Here is a 12,037-nt window from a genome sequence, read left to right on the forward strand (position 1 = left end):
GGAGGTGGAGTTAGGCCTCTTCCGATCAGCGCTGTTGGCTCCTGCCTTAGCCACATGCACTGTTCTAATTATACACCCAACAAATACTTGTAATGACACATCTCTTTGTAGCATACAGAAATAAAGCCAGGAGTGTAATTTGTGTGCCTGACCTGGTAACAGCAAGATGATGTTTCACTGCAGCATGTACGTTGTACCAAAAGCAGCTGGTACTTCAGCCTCAGAAGAGAATGCTGCTTCACACAGAAAACTGAACTTCAGTTAATGCTTGTTGGAAGGCTTTTATAATGTTAACTGGAAAGATTTCCAGCATAGAAAAGATCTACAATTACTGCTTTAATGTGCAGCCACGAAAAGAAAGGGTACGCAGGAGTGCATGAAGCATTCTGTGCGATAGTGTGCACAGTAAAAGGAGCCCACTCACTACATGCCAAGGAGATTTTATATCACTGAGTCTTTTGTATCTGAGGAGAACTGCAAGGAAAAAAACTTACCTGCTCACCACACAACTGCTTAGCTGCTTCTTGACAGATGAATGGGTTTTTAAAAGCATAAGAATGTCATTTTTGTCTTCAAGTAGAGTGCATCTGTAAATGCTGACAGTTACAGTCCTGGTAGTTCAGCCATGCTTACTGGATACTAAATACATGCGACAATATCAGTCTTGGCAATATTGCTAAAGAACAGCACTTCCAACTGCACTAGCTCAGTAATCTTGTAAAAACAATTTTTGGTTTTGACTTGGTAAGCCTTGCCCCCTGCTCTTTCTTCAAGTGACAGCCAACAGAGAAGTAGTTGGGGAGCAAGGTGTTTCCTTTTCAGATTATTTTCTCACTATTCATATATTTCTGGAGGATAAGATGTAGTTAGCAAACAAGTAGGATTATGCAGCCCTGGAAATACTTTAAAGCAGGATAAGATAACTGGAAGCCTGCTGACAAAGATCTTGATCTTTGCTTGTTCCAACAAGACTGGAGTTAAAAGTGAGAAAATAAACCCTGTGCTCACTTTGTCTTGCTAACAACTTCACAAGCAGTTACTATCTAGTGACATGTTAACGTTGTTACCTCACATCTGAGGAGAGGTCTTAAAATGACAGTATTACAAAATGCCCTTTTTGGGAAGGCTGTATTATTATAAAATGGAAACAGGGCAACATTTTCAAAAGTTATACTTGCAAAAAATGAATCAACCACTAGGGCCTTAGGGGTGAAGTAGGGGGGATAGAGATTTGTTCACTTCAGGGGTAAATCGTACACTTTCACATACCAATTAATGTGTGTCCTTGCTAAGTTCTGGTGCTCTAGTCCATAAATTCCTTAAGGGTACCATTTTTAGTCTTGTTCTAAAAATTAATACACATGTTTATAGTTTACAAGTCTTTCTGCTCCTATGGAATAGTTAAAAGTGCTATCAGGACTCTAGAGGTCTTTATATTAAAACACCAACAGTTTAGCAGCAGCATGACTTTTAAGGAAATGGTGGCCTTTCTTAACAGAAAAAGCCGTATTAATAATAGGGATTTTTTTTAAAATGTGCAACATGAGATTTCTAAAAGTTCTTTATGTCTGTCTGTTCGTGTACACATGGACTTGTATAAAGCTGGGCACAAAGAACAAGGTTTATATATAAACTTGTAAAAAGCTAACAGGTGAGTTCACATTTCATTGACAGCATCGCCTCTGAGATAATGTTATTGATAAGAAAAAATAATTGAGGAAATAATACAGATGTGGATGTGAATTATGGTTCAGGTTAGCAGTGACTGATTCTGTTCAGAGATGACTGCAGGTAATTCAGGAGATTTTAAAATTATTAAGAAATGAAATACCTTAATAAAGTTATTGTGCAGTTAGTTTGAGGCAATTTTAGTGCAAAGGAGATCTGGGAGATGCAGATGGCCCATGCATACAAATTTGGCCACAAGAATGGTGCTTTCAGAGGTGGTCAGAAGCTGTGCAGGGATACACACGTTATGGTCCAAGATGTGCCTCAGGTGCAATGGGGACTGCAGCCTCCCTGCTCCTCAGCAGAGGATGGCAGCCGGAAATACTTACAAGTTACTATATGTGTTAGTAATCACATCATTTTATACTGTTTTCCTAAAATCATTTTTTGCACCTCACAGATGAAATGTGTTTAACTGACTAAAAACAAAAGTGTATAATGTTGTGATCTTATTACCTCCACACTTGGCAACTCAAATGCTATCAAAAATTTGCCTCACAGCCCTGTTTGTTCATCTTTCTTTCCAAACATGCAAGGATATGTGCAAACCAAGCTAAGCTATCGTTGCTGCTGTCAGTATGATGGTCATTTAGAAAAGTCTTTGGTTTTTTTTTTTGTTACTGCAATTGATGAAATGTTCTTAACACCTTATAAGTTGCTTTCTCCCCATTGCAAGTCTGAGGTAAAAATGTTACTTTAGTGATTTCTTGGGTTGATTTCCTGAATGTATAAACTCCTCAAAGATAGCTCCTCTCCAACACCTTTGCAAATTTAAAAATGCTGATTTTTATTGAAAATCACAGCCATGGCTTCACTGAAGTTATTATTCCGAGAGCAGCAGAAGTTCAAATACAAATCCGAAGCCACAGCTTAGTGCCTTATCTCAGCACAGATGTCAGCACCAGGCACATTGAACTTAGGAGAGGTGCGATGTTTTTGATCTACATGAGCAGGGGTTTTGCTCTTTTGTGTGAGCAGTATTTGCCACTTGGACTTTTAGAGAATGTGTTATTGGGCTTCCAGGCTGTTTGAGTATCTAAATTTCTAACTCTGGCCGATTTTAGTATTTTTCAAAGTTCAAAGTGGAATTAACACAGAAAGCCATTGTTTCCTTTTTAATGATGAAGTGATTTTTATCTGGAAAATACATGGATTTTATGCAATTGGAAGAAAAGTGTTTAATAAAATTATGCGTTTGTCCCCTAATGCACCAGCACTGAATTACAAGGTAAGCAGAGCTGGTCTCCATGAAATCAATGGAAAGGTTCATGTAACTGAATTTACATACTTACTTAACTAGATGCAAAAAACAGGTCACTATGTTTTGGGTTTTGCTTATATGCAGTTTTGTCAAATTCAGAAAAGCTGGCCCCCAGGACAGGCATTTTTTAAAGCATTTTTAAATTAGTCGATTGTAAGCTTTAACCTGACGTTGCAAAAGCAAAGATTTTTAAATTACTAGGAAGAAATTCATCCTGGCTGACATCAATGGTTTCTTTTAATTGATACTTAAGTCCCTCCAGACTAGGAAACATGCTGGAAGTTGTCTTACTGCTTCAAAGGCAGTAGGACAAGAAATGGAAAGCACAGGATAATAGAAAAAAAAAAAAAATCTATAAAGCAATAGGTATGATTAAAAAGCATAGCTGAAGGAAATTTCTAATTAAGAATGTTCTCCAGAGAGGCACAGTGGAAAGCCTGAAGCTAAATGAGCTTTGGAGAATTGCTGCAGATCAATGAACCTTTCTTGCCACTTTCTGGAGCCTCGAGACAGCAGCGCTGCAGACTGGCCCGGATAATTTTACAAACGTCAATATTGCTTGTAGGCTTGCACTGCAGTGCTGAAGCCAAAGAAACGGTTACAAGATTTTACCCTCCAGTGGTGCTTTTCTTTCTGAAATCTTTCAGCGCTTCACAAACATTTATTCTCTTAGGAAATTTCTGTGAGGAAATAGCTTCAGCCCCGTCTTACTGACAGGAAAACACACTGAGAACATTCTTATTGTATTTGCTGCCTAGAAAGTGCTGAGGCAGGGCTTTGCCACAACTGAAAACTCAGTAAGTGACAACATACAGCCCAGTGGTAGCAATAATGCACCATTTGATCTGACAGTGCCCATTTTTTAATATCAAAGTTATCCCTGACTCCCGAGTGGCTGTGACAGAGCCAGTGACCTGTGTCTTTTCAGCCAGATCCATTTTGCTCACTTCTCCCTCCCTTTCCCCTGTCTGGGTGTCTGACAGTGCTCCTTGCCGGCGTACCTGGGGCTGCTGAGATGCGAGTGCCTCTCCCACCGAGCTGCGTTAGCTGGCTGGGCTTGGCAGCCTCCCCAGCATTTGGCTGGAACACGAGGCTAAACTGGCACTTTGGGTTAGTTCCATTTTTCTGTTAAACATGGAGTTACCACACACACAATCCTCAGTGCTGTGCATATCTCAACATTTTCACAGCTCTCTTGAAAATTTCTCTTTCAGGTTTATCCCTATTTCTGTCTGTTAGACAATACTGAATGCAGTGATGTGTATCAGATTTGAATTAATGTGGTCTGCCTGTGCTTGAAATGCTCTAATTCTTCATGCAAATTAACTTGATTTCTGTGCATATATTTAAAATGTTCTCTTTTTTCCTTTTTTTTTTTTTTTTTTTTTTATTTTTAATCTTAAGACTTAATGGACTAACAGAGATCATATCAATAGAAGTTTTCAGCCACTGATAACTTGGGGCTTTAGATTGGCTGCCAGTTTTGCAGCACTGCAGAGGCACTGATGGAGCCATTTATTTTAATTCTCCAAGGGCTTTGGGTTCTTTGGTAACAGCTGGTTTTACAAGACACCAGTCCAAACAGTGATACGTGGGAAAGGTTTATCTCGCAGTGGCAAAAGAATGCTGGGACAGGAATTAGCAGGGCTCATTTGGAAAGCTTTAAACTAGACTTGAAGGGGGATGGGGTTGTGGCTCAGCTTGCATCAGTGGGGCAGCACTCTAGAGCTGATGAAGGCTGGGAGGACTCCCGTACCCCTAGGGTGAAATTGGTGCGCTCAGCTCGCTCCCTGAAATACCTGTACATCCATGCATGCAGCATGAGGAATAAGCAGGAGGAGAGTTGGGCAGGGAAAAATTTAATGAAATATAACAAGGGCAAGTATAGAGTCCTGCATTTGAGCAGGAACAGCCCCAGGTTCCAGTATAAGTTGAGGAATGATCCATTAGAGAGCAGTGTAGGGGAAAGGGACCTGGGGGTCCTGGTGGACAGCAGGATGACCATGAGCCAGCACTGTGCCCTTGTGGCCAAGAAGGCCAATGGCATCCTGGGGTGTATTACAAGGGGGGTGGTTAGTAGGTCCAGAGAGGTTCTCCTTCCGCTCTACTCTGCCCTGGTGAGACCACATCTGGAATATTGTGTCCAGTTCTGGGCCCCTCAGTTCAAGAAGGACAGGGAACTGCTGGAGAGAGTCCAGCGTAGGGCAACCAAGATGATTAAGGGAGTGGAGCATCTCCCTTATGAGGAAAGGCTGAGGGAGCTGGGTCTCTTTAGCTTGGAGAAGAGGGGACTGAGGGGTGGCCTTATTAATGTTTATAAATTCGTAAAGGGTGAATGTCACGAGGATGGAGCCAGGCTCTTCTCAGTGACAACCAATGATAGAACAAGGGGCAATGGGTTCAAACTGGAACACAAGAGGTTCCACTTAGATTTGAGAAGAAACTTCTTCTCAGTGGGGGTGACAGAACACTGGAACAGGCTGCCCAGGGGGGTTGTGGAGTCTCCTTCTCTGGAGACGTTCAAAACCCACCTGGACACATTCCTGTGTAACCTCATCTGGGTGTTCCTGCTCCAGCAGGGGGATTGGACTGGGTGATCTTTTGAGGTTCCTTCCAATCTCTGACATTCTGTGATTCTGTGAATGTAAGGATACCATTTCTAAATGTATGCAGAAGCCCCGAGTGAGAAACATCTGTACAAGTGTATTTTGTTCAATTGTCCAAAAATTGTCAGCAATTTGAAAGGTGCTATTTTGTGCCTCCACGGAGTTAGTCACAAAGCAGTTTCCCTGCAGGACAGCACACAGCTGTAGGCCTCACTGTTCGTGGAGAGATCTGAGAAATGCTCTGGTCTAGAGCCTCACTTACTGATTGCGTGTTTATTGTTCAAATATGTTAAATGTCCACAGGATTATGACCTCAAATAAATAACATTGGTACTTAGGGTATACACAGTTCAAAGAAGATCTAAAGCCATTCACGTGCTTGTCAGCTTTTCAGGAAGAAAGAAAAGATATAGTGGTGTACCTTGTGTAGCACATGATTATATCTGTAAGAAAAACAAAACAAAACGAAGTGACAACAACTGAAGCCCCTAAAATTTTCTACTTAAGCTGATGATTTACCAAGAATTCCAGTGTTAATGTTGTTATCTTGAGAAAGGCCACATGGCCCATTACATCTGCCTGCCTTTGAAATATGATCCAAGTTTCCTAATTTCTGTGTCACTGCTACGACTGAATTATACAAAAGTAATGACAAACCAGAAAGGATTGTGGATCAAGCTTTCATTTTACTCAGGGGTCTGGAAGGACAGAGCTAAGTGGATAATCCCACATTCTGTATGAGTTGTTTTGGGGTCACTACCAGGGAAGAAACCAGAGGCAGGCAAGACAATGATCATTTTAAGACAGTCAGGTTCTCCATGGCCCCTCCTCGCTCTGTCAGAGCCTGCACTCTGGCTCTCCTGTAAGGCAATTTCACTGAGGAATATGTTAGATTTGTCTCTCTGATCTTCCCTCTAATAGAAACCAGTGCACTGAAGTCCGACAGGTGGATAATAAAGACAAAGCAGTGCTGCTGTTCATAGCCACAGAGCTTCTAAGGAAAGAAATTGTGAGCTGGTATGCCTGCTGAACCAAGCTATTATGCAACAAATAATGTGTGGTCTCACTAGAACCAAAGCTTTCCAAAGTGCATTACCATCAGGACTAGAAATTCCTCAAATGAATAAAATGAAAGGGGGAGGAAAGAAAATTCCCAGGAAATATTTCTTTTAAAGGATTTAAGTCTCCCCGAAAGAATTGAGGAGAATAAAGCTTTGATTGAACCACCCTCTATCCAATTTTCAGGTAAGCCTGCAAACCCAGCTACAATTTCCCCAGCCTGGACTTCGGCAATAGGTCATGCTGCAAAGAAATTAAAGTGTCAGAGATTTTTGCGGAAGTTGATGCCTGGATGGAAAATCAGACTATCTGGAGGAAGCTCTCTTCTCACCCAGGAGGACTTGGGTAAAAGAGCATGCTGCGCTTTTCTAACACATTAATTTTCTGACTCAGGACCAGTGGTGACTGCAGGAGTTATCAGTTGGCAGAGCAATTTCTGCAGATCAGCAGACCTTGGACATGGGGACAGCAGAGGCAGCCAGAGCAGATGTGGGCTGTGTCACTTTTGGAAAGGAGACAACACCTCCAGCCCTTCCAGCAGACAGAAGAAGAGGGAAATGCCAGCAGGGTTCTGGAAAGCAAGACTTCCTCTATGTCTAATTTACAGGGTAAAAAGAAGGTGCTGATCTTGTTCATTGACTTTTGAACACTCTTGAAAGTGGAAAGGGCCATTGCTACTCTGAGATACCAGAACCAGTCAGATGTTGTTGCTAAATCTGGAGCGTTAAAAAATAAAGGGCATTTAAGAAGTGAACAGAATTCATAGAATCGGGAAAAGCAGGAGGTTGACTCAAACACAGGAGTTTTTCTCCAGATGTATGAATAATGCTGACAAATGGAGAAGCCAAGATGCTGTTACTTGGGGTCAATCAGGGAAAATGACTGGGAAGTCGAGATATTAAAAATCAGAGAGCTGGACCCTGAACTTTGGGCAAGAAGTTGTATTAAACGAGCTGGTTGAATGCTAACAACCAGTCAGGATTTAATTATGGGAAGTAATTAGAGAAAAATTAATGGAACGGTATCTTGAATATTCGCTGCATGGAACTTACCCTTCATATGTGGGCCAGGCATTTTTTTTTTCCCCCAAATTTAAAATCCTTCTGTGTTTCAAAGTTTCTAATTTTTTTTTTTTTTTAAGTGTTTTCATATTAGAACTGTAATTTGAATTGTTCTGGCTAAACATACATTTACTAGCTTATCATTTCTATGTTTATTTCTGACCTATTGGGAACTTGGATAACTGGAATGTTTTTATCCCCTCTATGTCAGCACATGACCTACACATGCATAACAAAGATAATAACTTCAGCCATTACTTAATTTTGTAAGTACTTTTGGTGTTTTAGCTGCTGACAGGTATTCAGAAGAAAAATTAGTGATGTATGAATGAACAGTTTCCAACTTTTACCACATGGAAAGACCCCTCTGCAATCTGTTGCCAATGCAGATCGGAGATTGATCAGTTGTTGCTCCAGCACTCTGAGGGATTAAAGCTCCCATTGTAGCTCTGTGGATCCTCCTCCAGCTGAGTTTCTGAAGACAAACAACAACATAAAGGAGGAGTCCTGAAGAGCCACTGTCACTGAAGCAGTGCAGTGTAAGCCCGTGGAACCACCTTAACAGTGACCTATTTCTAGAAGCTCTTGCGTGATTGACAGTTGCTCATCACCTCTTCACCGGTTTTGCTGCCCTTGGCCTGGCCAGCAAGATTTAACGCAGCAGAAATAAACAGCCTCTTTTTTTTTTCTTTTTTTCACCAGAAAATGGGATTATAGGGATTTATTACTATTAAATTCTGGTGAGCAAGAGAGATTTTTGTATTATACGGTTTCTCTTCCCTTCCTGTCTGGGCTGCTTGTTCTGATTTTTTTTTTTTCCTATTAATAATAAAGGAAGTTCTGCTTGATGAAAAGATGATCCTAATGTGCTTTGCAGAGAATTCAAGTCAAAGTAAAGCTGATAATCTGGCTATCAAATCCCTAATATTAACATTACAATTGAGCAAATAAAAAGTTTTCTATGGCCAACACAAATCTGGATTAGACTGATTTCTCTGGTCCTTATCCATAATAGGATTATTCAAAAAATTACTGCTCATGCCCAGTTAACCATGACATTCCAGTTCTGAATATCCCTGCATTGAAAGGAATTTCACCATCTTGAGAGCTGTTTGAAAAACCACTTTACACACCTTTCAGTACCCTCATAGTCTTTCCATGCTCTGCATTCTTTTTTTAAAAGCACTGTGACAACTTTGGATCACCTCATTGCAAAGAAGTGAGCAAACACTGACTATACAACTCTATACGTAAAGGACACCGATGTGCTTGGTGGGTGGAGTGCAGCACCATGGACTATTTAAGATGTGGACACACACGGCTTCTCCGTAGCGGAGTCCCTTTCAAGAGGCAGATATTCAGTAGCAGGGATTATCAAACAGCTGCTCGCGAGTGTTGAAGCACAATAGCTGCAGGGTGAATGCACAGCAAAGTGCTGCAGCGCACGGTACGTCAGCAAATTTCCACTCTCTGTCATGCTGGAGTTAAAGGAGTCTGACCAGATTTTCACAAATAACTGAGTCTGTATCTTCCTCAACATATTCTGTTTTTATCTAGGTCTGCAATAATAATTCTTGTGTTTTGTAATGGAAGGAACTTATGACTAAAGGCAAAACCTGTTTTGAAAGATTCATGAGAACTTTCCTGGGCTGATTTTCCTTGTGTTGTTTTAAACCATGGCTTAGCATAAGACAGATTAGTCTTTTTTTTTTTATTATTATTATTTCATTAAGAAGCAGCTTTCTGAAGAGCAGAACAGGATCACATATTTTCATTTGAGTTTTTAAAGAGCTCTTTGTAAAAGCAGAATCCAAGATAAATCAATTCTTGTCTGCAGGATAGAGATGGATGTAACTTAATTCTGCACTCCTCAAATTCTGGATGTGTCTGCCAGCTGCGTGGTGGTCCTGGAAGCCTGTCATGGAGTCAGAAAAGTGGCTCCTCTTGTCAAGAATGTTTAACATTCTGGAATTGTTTAACAAGCCAAGAATGTCTGTACTCTGCGTAGTGAATCCTGTAAGTTCACTGCATCACAAATCTGAGTCAGATATTGACAGCTGAGAGTGCATTTGCCAGGCTGGCCTCTACACTTATACATGAAATTGAACGAATTAGTTATTTTTTTGCTCCTAGACTAAGTAAACAAATGACAGAGACATCTCAAGAAGCTGAAGAACCCACTGGCCTTGATTTCATTCACATAGAAAAAGAACAGAAGCCACAAGGGAGACTGTCATAGTAAGGTGGGCAGTTTCTGGGACATACCACCTTCTCCTGAAGAAGGTCGATAAAGGTTGTTTGAGCAAGGAGAGTGCCAAGCCCATTAGACACCCCCTCCTGTATCTGCTACCACTTGACATGACCAAAAAAATTCTAGACTTGTACTGTTTCATTACGAGCCTGAGATCAATCATGAGCATCCAGGGCTTTCCTGTCTTTGACATCTGGTGTGTGAGGCAAATCTTCTTATGGAGTTGACCACAACAGTAATGGAAATGGCATGCTATGATAGAAAAAATCATTTGACACCTTTCATCTGTTTGCAGGTTGTTTCTTTGTGATACATTTGCAGCAGCTCAGGCTCTGTTATTTTCTTGTAATTTGCCATCCTTATTTCACACTGCCTGTCTGGTTGCTGGAAGCCTCTCTAGTCAGTCACTTCTAAGACAGCCCATAACAGGATAACTGCTTCACCCATGAGTTCAAACCATTTCCTCCATCACTGCATCCATTACACAGGTACAGTCAGAGACACCCCACCCCACCGACACCACACAAGAAGCAAAAACAATATTTCAGCTTGACACTTTGTGCCTTTACTTATTCCCTATTTTTCTGTGTTTTCCAGGGGAACATCAGTAAGAATTAATACATGTCACCTGTGCTGAGCAATATAATAAATGCTCATGTTGAGAAGCTAACCCTTTGCTGCAAAATGCCATTTGGTACTTATCTTGGTTTTGAGATTTGTCATGCTCTCAGCAACATGTATTATTATTTACATCAAAACGTGAATTGATGACCTGTAACTGAGCTTTCAAAAATTACGTATATGAAAAGGATAGGCTACCACATTTGACTGTTTCCAGAAGTGTGAGTTACCTGAGCAGTGGTAAACAATAGCTATTAGAAATGACCACACAGAGCTAATTTAAATTAGCTTGAGATAGCTTTAATAAACTGCCATAAATAAGTGATTTGTGCTATGTAATATCAGCAGTGGAACACATGAAGAGATTGTGCATTAAGTACTTAAATAGTGGCATTATTATAATTTCTACAGCCAGATGCTTACAAGGACTGAACAGCAACAACAACTCTTCCTGATTTTGGGGCAGCTGTGGAGACTCGGCTCCTGGGAACAACCCGCTAGTGAGGACTGAAACAAGTCTGGCTGGCTTGGGGAAAACAGCTGTGGCAAAGGCCCATCTTGGCTGTGGCCAGGAGGAAGGCCGGCCATCGCCAGCCGGGGAACGTGGCAGAACTCCCGCTGCTGCAGGTTGCCGTGCTTTTGTGAGAGATGAAGGGGGGAGGAATTTGAACTAGAAGGTCTTGAAAAACATTCGCTGGATACTTACCGTCCATGAAATGTAAAGGTAAAAGATGTAAAATAAGCAACATCTTCAACCTTGAGACTGAGGGAAGTACCAGCTTTTCCTGCTCTTTTTCTTGCTCTGCCTCCACCATTTTCTTTTTAGACCCAATTGAACCTGAAGCGCTGGTATTTCTTTCACATTTCAGCACAACTACAATCATCCTAGATACTCTGCGGCTTGTTCAGCAGGACTGTCTGGTCTTAATGGTCTGAGAATGTCCTTCAGGATATTGTTTTATATGAGAAGATGAGAGTATTGCATCAGTCTCCTAGTCTGGCTTTCCTTCACCTAGAAGGGGCTCCTTTGTCAGAGAAATGAAACCTAGACAGTTATATCTAATTCCTATTTTGTACTAAATGTTATTATCTTGATATCAGTGGCCTTTGATTCCTGCTGTTCACATTTGCACTTCAGAACAATGTGAAATAAGTTCGCTATCTAATTTGGGGTGTTGTCATCTACACAGTGCTTTATTCTTTGTCTCATCTGTCTCACGACACTTTGCTGAACTTGGAGAAAATAATCTGATAAAGTGGCTTGTAGGAAAGCTATGGGTTTTTTTGGTTATAACTCCTTAGATATTTTCCATCATACAACAGAAGGATTAAATCTGCCTTTGTAACATTTGCAGTTCCCATGCACGTTTGAGAAATGGCAGGCAGAGAGGATAACGTGATAGTTGATCATTAGGGAATTAAGCTTGAGGCCATGAGAAACAGCCCTTAG

This window comes from Streptopelia decaocto (assembly GCF_964273445.1).
Source record: "Streptopelia decaocto genome assembly, chromosome: 3".
Classification (NCBI taxonomy): Eukaryota; Metazoa; Chordata; class Aves; order Columbiformes; family Columbidae; genus Streptopelia; species Streptopelia decaocto.